Source organism: Gekko japonicus, unplaced genomic scaffold (genome assembly GCF_001447785.1).
Source record: "Gekko japonicus isolate JY-2015 unplaced genomic scaffold, Gekko_japonicus_V1.1 scaffold641, whole genome shotgun sequence".
NCBI classification, from domain to species: Eukaryota; Metazoa; Chordata; class Lepidosauria; order Squamata; family Gekkonidae; genus Gekko; species Gekko japonicus.
In genome coordinates this window covers 276566-288246 of record NW_015177027.1, presented here as the reverse complement: position 1 = coordinate 288246, position 11681 = coordinate 276566, and positions in this window count along the sequence as shown.

Here is an 11681-nt window from a genome sequence, read left to right as displayed (position 1 = left end):
AGGAATGCCTGGGCAAAATTGTATAAATGGACTGAGGATTATCTTCAAAGATGTATGACATAATCAACAAAATATAACTGTTAAATTGGATTAGGTGCATAAAAGAATGATTCTATATATGTAAAAGTAAGCAGATACAATGAGTACATGCTTCTTATTTGTTTTGTGTTAGTTTCTTTGTGTTTGTTTTATGTTTGTGCTCCTTTCTGTGTAGAAAATCAATTATATATATATAAAAGATCACATAACAGGAATAATATACTTCCGCATCAAAGAAGGACTGTGTTGAACTACTTTGAGCTGTATTTTTCAGAGGAACTTTGAGCACAGACGGTTTGGTTTGCAAGGATGCTTTAAATATTTGTATATTTCATATAGGGACGTGTTTTTTAATTTGTACCAAAATATCAATGCTTGATAATTATTGAATAGATCGCATAGTGATATCATGGTTGTGGGGTTTTTTGGTTTACTTACTTTTTAATTTTTTTTATTTAAATGACATCCGTTAACAATGTAAAAATACAACCCATGATCATAAAAACAGCAACCATGGAGCTCCTGAAAAATATCCATAAAACAGTCCTCAGGCTAGAAGCAAGAACTAAAGAGAGCTAAAAATATAAAACCTTTTGGTTAAAACCCTAGTTAAAAAGAAAGGTTTTGGCCTGGCCCCCTAAAAGAGAGTAATGTTAACTTCTAAAGCATTTAATTACAAACAATTAATATAAACTAACTGTTACAGAACTGAAAATCACTATGACTAACCATCTAAACTGTGTTGCATCGAAGGAATTATATCCTTAGCACATAGAAATTCTAAGACTGGTTTCCATATTTTGTCATATTCAAATAAAGGACTATGTCCCTGAAAACGGATTATGCATAATCCTACCCATCAAAAAATGTTCCCCGACTTTCTGGGACCATTTTTTGAGCAAGGGTCCTGTGAGGGATTTCCAACTCCTGGCAATGACCAAGTGAGCAGAGGCAACCAATGTAGAGACAAGAAATTTGGTTTTTTTATCAAGCAAAAAGTCACCCCAAAAATCCAACAACAAAAATTCCGGAGAATAAGGCAACGAAAATCCCACCATGTTGGATATCTCTTTTTGAACCACCTTCCAAAAGTCCTGGACCAGATGGCATTCCCACCACATATGTAAAGCAGTACCTTCCTGCTTACAGGATCTCCAATTTACAACCTTCAGTGGGAGCCTGGAGATCTCCTGCAACTACAATGGATCTCTAGAGGGCAGATAGCAGTTCCCCTGGAGAAAATGGCAGCTTTAGAGGGCGGACTTTATGGCATTATACCCTCGTGAAGTTCCATCCCCAAATCTCCAGGCATTTCCCAACCCACAGTTGGCAACCCTAGAGAGGTGTCTCACGAGCAAAAGGAAATAATCCAGTGTGCGTCCCACTGCCATCCACTTGATATCCCAGGTAATATCCCTTGTGGAGGGGCCATGGCTCAGTGGTAGAGCATCTGCTTGGCATGTAGAAGGTCCCAGGTTCAATCCCGGGCATCTCCAATTCAAGGATCAGGTAGTAGGTGATGTGAAAGACCTCCACCTGAGACCCTGGAGAGACACTGACAGTTTGAGTAGACAAGACTGACTCTGATGGACCGATGGTCTGATCCAGCGTAAGGCAGCTTCATGTGTGGCTTGCCCGGGGGAAATCTTGTTGTCTATTCCTACACTGAGTTGCTGTGATCTAGAGCCATTGATTTCAATGGATTTCAGCTTGAGCAACTCTGCATAGGATTGCATCATCTGTTGGATAAACCACCATGGAGTGGGTGGGATATGTGGTTATTTTCCTTTATATAGCCCACCTCTCTGGAGCCTAGTGAGAACAAAGGGGAAGTTTGGGAGGATTGCTGGCAGATGACAACAGGAACCAAAACTAACACTCATGAGAACACAGACTAGCCACAAAGTCGTAAACAGACCTATACACTTTTACGTCCGCTGAAATCAATGGGCTTGCACAGGTATAATCCTGTTTAGGATTGCATTGTCAGTTCCCTCTTTTTTATGCACTGAAGCAGAAGATTGTCAGTGGTGTTACAGATTGTTATCTCTACTGAAGAGGGCATCAGGTTTCCAGGCAGTTTGCATACGCACTCATAAACTAGCAAACCTAGACAGCATGATAAAAAGCAGATTCATCATCTTGCCAACAAAAGTCCATATAGCCAAAATGATGGTATTCCCCGTAGTAATGTATGACTGTGAGAGTTGGACCATAAGGAAGGCCAAGTGCCAAAGAACAGATGCTTTCGAATTATGGTGCTGGAGAAGACTCTTGAGAGTCCCTTGGACTGCAAGGAGATCAAATCAGTCAATCCTAAAGGAAATCAACCCTGACTGTTCCCTGTTTATTATAAACAGGTACAATACATTGAAATTTCTAAAATTACAAGTAAATACTGCACAGGAAATATGGCTTGGTGTTCTTAAATGGCCTTGAGGACTTAGATCCCTATGGTGATTTCACTTGTGTGACACACAGGGGCACCAGTGTTATTGATTACATTTTTGTCTCAGTAGGTTTTTTATCACAGATTCACAAGTTTGAGGAAGATGACAGGGTGGGGATCGCTTCTCTTTGAATTTATTTTCATACCCACCATGACATCAATTGTAAGCATATCTCAGCCTACGAAGATTGAGAGCTCTGAGGCCGATGAAGTGGACGTTAGACTCAGCATCTATAGCAACAAATAATATGAATTTATTTATTTATTTATTCGGCTTCTATACCACTCCTTCCTGCAGGCTCGGAGCGGTTTACATATGATTAATTACATCCTATCTAGGGCCACAATTCACGGGGGAGAGGTGAATGCCTACCAGCACCCAGACAGCAGGGCTTTTCTTTCTCTCGGTTCTTTTCAGGGTGGGGTCTTAACCTTCTGGCGACGGCGTCTTGGTGCAGATCTTGTTCGCAGTGACTCCTTTTGGCGAGGTCTTCCTGGTGCGCGGCTGTGCGACGGTCGCAGCTCCGGCACACGTCCAATTGGCTCCGCCACGCTGCGTCGTTGCGTCACCACACCTCTCAGTCCAATCCTCGCCCGGATTCTGCCGCTGCTTGGCGTCGGATGTCCGCCATCCTTGCCGTGACCCCAGATCTTCGCATGTCGCCACCACACCGCACCGTTGTTTCGCCGGCACTCCTGCTGCACACCGCTCCAGAGAGAGGAGGGTGCCCCCTGCTACCTAGGAGCAGGTACCCATTTATCTACTTGCTAGGCTTTCAAACCGCTGGGTAGGCGGGAATTCTGAGGTCTGTAGCTTTTTTTTATTAAGGATTTTTAATACATGGTGTATGCTTAACCAACTAACAAACATCTTAGACCCCAGTTTTCTCTAGCTTAAGGAATCTCAAAGTGGCTTACAATCTCCCTCTCTTCCTCTCCCCACAACAGGCACCTTTTGAGATAGATGGGGCTGAGAGAGTTCTGAAAGAACTGTGACTGTCCCATGGTCACCCAGCAGGCTTCACGTGGAGGAGTGGAAAGTCAAACCCAGTTCTTCAGATTAGAGGCCTCCACTCATAGCCACTTGTGAAGAAGTGCATTTTTTTTCCTTCAGAGGTTTGAAATGAGCAAAACCTTCACTCTGAGTTTTAAAAGCCCCCCCCCCCCTTCTGGGTAGAGAACAGGCAGGAAGGGAGGAAGTCAGTTCAATAGCTTTCCAGATTTACCTCAGCCCACCTTCATACAAATGCTAATAGGTCTAGACAATGGGATGGTCAAGCTCCCCTCCCAGGCAGGGAACAGAGATTTGGAGGAATTAAATACTAGAGAGACTTCAGGAAGAAAGATTCTAGAGACTTCAGGAAAAGCTTTGCTGACCTGGCCTGACCTGGTCAGTGGATGGGAGAGAGATAGGGGAGAAAATTCAGGGAAGAAAGGAGGAAGGGGGTTTTTTGTGCGGAGTCCTTCAGAGCAGGCAAAACTCTTAATTGAGGTCTGGGGGAGGCAGCCATGAACCATGTGCTGGCCTGAGAAGCTGAAGGATACTTCAAGGTAATGGAGACTCTGTAGAGATCTGTAACTTCCTCAGCTAAGGAGCCTGTCCTCTATTTTAACATCTGGTAGGGCATGTATGGAGAGAGGGACAGAGGAATTGCATTTTACCCATTTCTTTTGAATCCCTTGCTCAATCTGGTGCTGTGCTAACAGTATGCTTGTCAACATTTTCTCTTTAATAAATACTTTATAGCTTTTGATGCTGGCAGTGGTTCTCTGTACCACACAGATCTCCACTGTCTTGGATGCACTGCTTTAGAAGAAGAACCAGGGTGAAGGCAGTATGTTGAAAGTGGCCATTCCTCCAGGGGTGCACAAGACAGTAAACGGTTGTCCCTTTTGTCTTTTGTTGGGTCACAAATATAGATGCCTGTCCCTATTATCATCTGTGCAATGGTGGACAGTGTGGGGTTTTCTTGAGACCATTCATTTCATTTGAAGGTGGGGCAGAAATCAACATGCCATCACGAGATACGTAAGGATTTATAAGAAATGTCGAAATACAGGAAATTAGTTTAAAATAGCCAAGATTATAAATTCAGGTGGGTAGCCTTGTTGGTCTGAAGCAGCAGAAGAAAGTTTGAGTCCAGAGGCACCTTTAAGACCAACACAGTTTTATTCTGGGTATAAGCTTTCCTGTGGACACATACTTCTTCAGATCCAAAGAAGTGTGCATGCACATGAAAGCTTATACTCAGAATAAAACTTTGTTGGTCTTAAGGTGCTGCTGGACTCAAACCTCATCATAAGATTATGAAGAAACTGGAGAGGGGTCAAAGATCAGAGGTTAAAGTGATTAGTAACGTCCAGACCTCCTTCTTTGGAGGTTTTCACGCAGAAGCTAAATGGCCACCTGTCGGCACTGCTGATTCTGTGAACTTAGGCAGATCGTGAGACGGACAGGGCCGGCTCGAGGTGTTTCTGCGCCCTAGGTGAGGCTGCCTTGTGGTGCAGATGCCAACCTCCCGGTGGGGCCTGGAGACCTCTGGAGCCAGCCACCCTTTTGCTACTGCCTCCCCCGCCTCCCCCCCGCAGCTGTCAGACCCAGCGAGCACGCCCCACATGTTCCTGCAGCGCTCTCCAAGATGGAAGAGAAGATTTCTCTCGTGCTCCGCTTCCAAAGGCAGTTTGGGAGGGAGGTGGGGGGGGATCCTGTCTCCAGGTGGGAGATGCTCACCGGATGCCTCTCCCCAATTAGCGAAGTGCTGACACTTGGAGAGCTGCTTGCGGGCTTTTGGCGGCGGGGGGGAGGCACAGCTCGGCGCCCCATCCAGGGCTCAGCACTCTAGGCGAATGCCTAGTTCGCCTAGTGGGTGAGCCGGCCCTGGAGACAGAGGGCAGGCAGGGTTGCTTCAGTGCTTAGTTCTTGTGGCCCTTTCTTACACAGCCAGGAAAATGCTGATCACCACTTTGGGGTCAGGAAGCCAGATCCGAAGAAGTGTGCATGCACACAAAAGCTTATACCCAGAACAAAACTTTGTTGGTCTTAAGGGTGCAGCTGGATTCAAACTTCATTATAAGATTATGAAGAAACTGGAGAGGGGTCAAAGATCAGAGGCTAAACTGAATGTCAATGCTGCAAAGATTATAGTTAAGACTGAAACTTCAGAGAACTGCAAACAAGCGAGGAGGTAAATTACTGCTGTTAGGCAGAATAAATAAATAAATTGTCTGTCGTTCTTCCAGGACAGAGGTGGGCTTGTGAAGGCCTGTGAGGGACACACACAGACACACACCTTGGTATCTCTTCCCTCACAATTCAGGCACTGGTCTATGTCTTTGTATATGTAAAAAACTGAATCTTTTTTGGCAAAGGTGGTGACTTCCAAGCCTTACCTTCACTATCAGCAGCCTGGCTTAAAGTGTATAGAAGAAACACCATGGATATGAGACACAGGATTAAATCCTAACCATGATTTAAAGCATCCTCCAAAACAGGATGAAAAGGAGGTCGATGCCTCTGTCACTTGATAAATAGGAAACCAGGGCTTCAACTCCAGGTCTTTGGTGGGAGAAGACACTTGTAAATTCATCTCCTTTGTGTCTATCTTTTTTAAGGCAACCTATTATTATTCCTGTCTGCTCGGCTGGCTAACAGGGATGGAGACTTGCCAAGGGTGCTCACGGGTAGAATGAGATTAAATCCAGACCCAAACATGAGCTCACTGGATGACATTTGCTCACAAAGAAAGATAGTATCAAAAGCCAGACTTGAAGGTTTTGACAGCCATATCGGTTCTAAAGCAAAACTCCAAAACCAATAGCACAATCTGTGTGTCGTCTTCACTTAAGAGGTAGTTAACTCATAGGTAAGACCTCCACCTGAGACAGTGGATGTCTGCTGCCAGGCAGAGTAGACACGACTGACTTTGGCAGTAGAAAAGAGCAAGAAGGGAAAAGATCTGAAGAAGTGAGCTGTGTGACTCACGGAAGCTCCTACCCTGCCACAAATTTTGTTAGTCTTCAAGTGGCTACTGGACTCTTGCTCTTTTATACGGCTACAGACAGACTAACGTGGCAATCCATCTTGATCTAATACTGACTTTGATGGACCAGGGGTATGACTGGGTTATAAGGCAGCTTCATGCATCCACATGTTCAAAATTTAGAACTAAAAACGTCAAGAACTATAAAACAAACCAACAACAACAATGACAAAAACACTCAACTAGCACTGTCCCATGAGACCATCTTGACACAAAAGAAGAAGAAGGGATTGGATTTACACCCTGCCCTTCACTAGTCTCAGAGCATCTTACAGTTGCCTTTCCCCATCCCCGCCCTACAATAGACACCCTGTGAGGTAGATGGGCCTGAGAGAGCTCTTTCGAGAACTGCTCTTGACCGAACAGCTCTGACAGAACTTGTGACGGACCCAAGGTCACACCAGCAGCTGCACATGGAGGAGTGGGGAATCAAACCCAGTTCTCCCAGATTAGAGTCCGCGCTCTTAACCACCACACCAAACTGGCTTTTGCCTTCTAGAACACAGCAAAAAATGTTTTCAGCTTAGCCTGAAAGGTGTGGTGGTACAGTCTTGCTCTCAGCAATAAGGGAAGAGAGTTCCAGAATTTGGAAGAACAAACAGTGGTAAATGAAGGCAAAAATTCAAAGACATTCAAAGCAAACTACTGAGGCTCTCTCCCCAGCTCTTCTTCTTACTAGTTCTTTCCCCTTTCCTATCCTTTCCCCCCTCTATGATTGCTTCCCCCCCAGTATGCCTTTAAACATTCCATCTCAGGCAGTTTGGTGTAGTGGCTAAGTGTGCGGACTCTAATCTGGGAGAACCGGGTTTGATTTCCCACTCCTCCACTTGCACCTGCTGATGTGACCTTGGGTCAGTCACAAGCTCTGGCATAGCTGTCCTTGAAAAAGAGCAGTTTCTGTCAAGAGTTCTCTTAGCCTCACCTACCTCACAGGGTGTCTGTTGTGGGGAGGGGAAGGGAAAGGAGTTTGTAAGCCACTCTGAGACTCCAAGTGAAGGGCGGGGTATAAATCCAATCTCTTCTTCTTCTCTTCTTCTTAACAAATGCAGCTTTTAACAGGGTGACGACATACTGGATCATGCCCCTCCCCTCCCCCTCATCATGCATCTTTTGAAGGAGAGAATCCCACCAGGGGAAAAGGTAGCAACCTTCTTTCTTAACCTTACCTTACAGGAAGATCTGCTGAGCCTCCAGCTTGGGTTGGTAACTTCAGCAGAGGACCGGAGAACATTGGCAGAACAGCTAAAACAATAAGACGGGAACACTGAAATTTAACAGAAGTGAAAGCGGGGGAGGGGGAAGCGTCTGTAAAATATGTATATCGAGGAATATGCGGTTCCCCTTCTCCAAAGTTCTCCAAATATGCGGTCCCACCCACCCCCTTCTCCAAAGTTCTAAGTCATACATTGAACAGCTGCAGGCCAGTCAGACATTTAGCCAATGAGCAATGCTCCCTCTAAGCTGTGGAGTCTTGTGAGCAAAAATTCTACTTTGGGAGCTACTGGCATTAAAGTTGTGAGCGAGCGACCTGGCTTGCCCGGGCTCTGCACAATGAAGAGAGTGTGCTGCTTCTGTGGCATGACTGAAGGTTTAAAGTTTAAATCCCACCCCAGTTGCGCCGCAGAGGCAGCACGCTCCCTTCATTGAAGGGAAGGCAATTTGCCTTTCCTTCAGTGAAGACAGACTGCTGCCCTCCAAGCTACCCCCCCTCACCTTCCCTTGGAGGGAAGGCCTGGAGAGCGAACCCCTGGCCTTCCCTGGCCCGCCCTTCGAGGCTCAAAGGTGGTAATGGCAGGATCTGTATGAGGGTAGACTTCTTTTTAAATTGTTTGTTTTTACTGTCGATTCCAGGAGCTTCATCCTTAAAAAACCATTTGAGTTTCAATTGTCTAATCAAACCATATGCGTCAATACATGTTTGGAAATCATTATATATTGGGCTAGGTTAGGAACAAAGCCCAAACCTTTATTTAATACAGGGATTTCCAAAGGACTTAAGTCATACGTGGACAGATTTACAACTAGACTTTCTTCTTGTCTTTTCTGGGTTGAAAATCGAAAGGTGTTTCCTGCGTATAGCGTCTGTTGTCTTTGCCTAAAAAAGATTTACTTGTATTCCCTCTCTCTTCCCCTGACTGGGAAGTATCCTCTCCTTCTGATGTATCTAGGTCAGAATGAAAAGAGTACATCCGATCGGCCCAAGTCACTTTCTATCTAGGGCGAACACTATTCAGAATAGTATATTACAGATCCTGCCATTATCACCTTTGAGCAGGTGTTTTTTCAGAGACATTCTGAAATTAGAAGAAGAAGAAGAAGAGAAGAAGAAGAGATTGGATTTATCCCCCGCCCTTCACTTGGAGTCTCAGAGCGGCTTACAAACTCCTTTCCTTTCCCCTCCCCACAACAGACACCCTGTGAGGTGGGTGGGGCTGAGAGAGCTCTGACACAAACTGCTCTTTTTCAAGGACAGCTGTGCCAGATCTTGTGACTGACCCAAGGTCACATCAGCAGGTGCAAGTGGAGGAGTGGGGAATCAAACCCGGTTCTCCCAGATTAAAGTCCGCGCACTTAACCACTACACCAAACTGGCTCTCACTGGCTCTTAGAAAAGAGTACGCCTAAGAAAACCTATAATATAACCTTTCAGGAATATCAGGCTATGAAGGACTCAGCAAACAATACTCTTATCACCATTAAAGAGGTAGACAAAGGGAGAGCGGTGGTGATTATGAACACGGATGATTATCTTCAGGAGGTTAATAGACAGCTGAATAATTGTGATTTTTATATTCACAGAGGATGATCCTACGAATCATATTAAAAATATCATTAAAGTGACTATCACGGAAGCAAGATTACTTAATATAATTTCTGACACTTTGGCTGAATTTTTGCTACAAAAACATCCCAGGGTACTGTCATGCCAGAGATACTGACTTGCAGGATCATCTCAGATAAATGTCTGTAAGTTTAGTCAGAATCAGTACGTTCTATGATCTAAGTAAATGGGAAACAGCTGGTTAAGGCAGCAATCCCTAATTAGACTAGGACGGGGATTGGGGAATCAAGGAATAAAGATTCAGTACTAGAGGCAGAATTCATTCATGAAGCATGATGAAGGAAGACTCATGAACTTGCCTGAATACACACGGCGACAGCTTGACGAATGCCAGGAATGCTGCACGTGGCCTTGAAGAAGCCAAGAGCCGCGGCAAGAATCTTCTTGGACTGCTCACCGTGAGGTATAGTCCGGGTGCAGGGCTGCTTAGAAGACCGCAAGGGTCTGCAAGCAAGCTTTGGCAGAGCAAACTCTGAAGCAAGTAGCCGAGCCAAAACGGAGGTGGAGTTCCAGGGAGAAAGGAACAACAAACCATTTGTTTAGAGTAGCTAGCATAGTTAGGGTTAGGACTTGTCTATTGTCTATTTTATGTGTAAACTCCCCCTGTTTGTTTTAACCTCTTCAATTAAACCTTTATGTTTTATAAGCTGGGAGTCTGAATGAATCTCTGGGCAGTAGAGACTGTTTATGTGCCCTCCTCGCCTCTCCTAAGCTGAGCCTGATAGCCTTGGGAAACAAAGGGGACTCCGGATATCTGAGCACGTGTCAGCTAGCTGCCATTGTATCTGGTGTTACCTGCTTAACACATCTTGTACCCTTCCCCCCCCTGGTTCCTTTTTGCTTCCTTATGCTTACTCTGTACTTTGCGGAACTGGCCAAGGTCATGCAGCTGGTGGTGGGAGTCGGTGCTTCGCTCAGCTTGTTATGGGTATCTAGCCTGCGAACTGAACCTGTGTTGATTGTGTAGAACTGTTATGTTCCCATGAAATGGGCGCGCGTTTGTAAGTTCTATTCCCGCCAGCGGGAACTGGGCTCATTGGCCCTAACCTGGTTCAAATCTCTTTATTATGTTGCTCATGTGTATTGGCAGTTATTCCTAACAATGTCCTTGTTCCTGCTTGAACCATCGCTTTGAAATAAACCTTGCTTTGATACAAACGTGGAGTTATTTCGAATGCCTGGGGATCCAACAGCACGCTACCTAATTAACGTTGAGTCCCTGGCATAAACTGAGGTCCTGAGTTGGGGGACCTACATTGCTCAAAAATACAGAGAGCAAGTATATGATAGGTACCTATTTTTTACACTTTACCTAAGATACATAAACAGACCAGACCTACTCCTGGTAGACTGATAGTGTCTGGGACTGGCTCACTATTTGAACCCCATTGCAAAATACTTAGATTACCATTTACCATCCTTTGTCAGTCAAACTAGTACTTACATTAAAGACACTAAGAACTTTATACTGAAAGTGGAGAACCTTCTGATTCCATCAGAAGCCTTACTAGTCACACTAGACGCGCAGGCCCTATATACCAATATTTCCCATGAGGAGGGAAGACTTTGTGTTGAGAATAAATTATGCACCAGACTGGATCAGGCTCCTCCTACGTATTTCCTTATGGAGCTTTTTGATATTATTATAGAAAAATCGTACTTCAGGTTTGACCAGCAGTTTTACTGTCAAATCAGGGGGGTATCTATGGAGAGCCCAATGGCCCCCAGTGTAGTGAATATTTTCATGATTGACTGGGAGAAGAAATTCATTCTGGACAAGCAACATAACCCTTTCTGTCAATATATATTTAGATTGTATTGCTACATTGATGACTTGTTTTTGATCTATTCAGATCGTAGTAGCCTACAGGAGTTTATGGACGGGTTAAATATGCAACATCCAACAATAAAATTTACACATAATTTTAGGGTTAACAGCATTAACTTCTTGGATATGGAGGTGTATTGACCTGAAGACAATAGATTGAGGCTTTGTAACTTCAGGAAAAAAGACTGATAACGGATGGTCGGAGCTCGACGAGGATAGACGTGTGGTGCAGTGCTCCATGCATTTCTATCCTAAAACCCACACTTTCTTAGGCTTTTTTTTCTAGCCTAGGTTCTCTCCTTTTTTGGAGATTATTTGCAAGAGACTTATACAACTGGCCAGGCGAAGTGGCGTTTTTAACCTGGCTAGAAGTTTTTCCTTTTGGACTTTGTCTCGACGCAGAAGTGGGGGAAGGCTAGTAAAGGATTTTTGCCTTTGCTGTGCACAAGACGGGCCTGGGAGGACCAGACGGAGTGAAGCAGA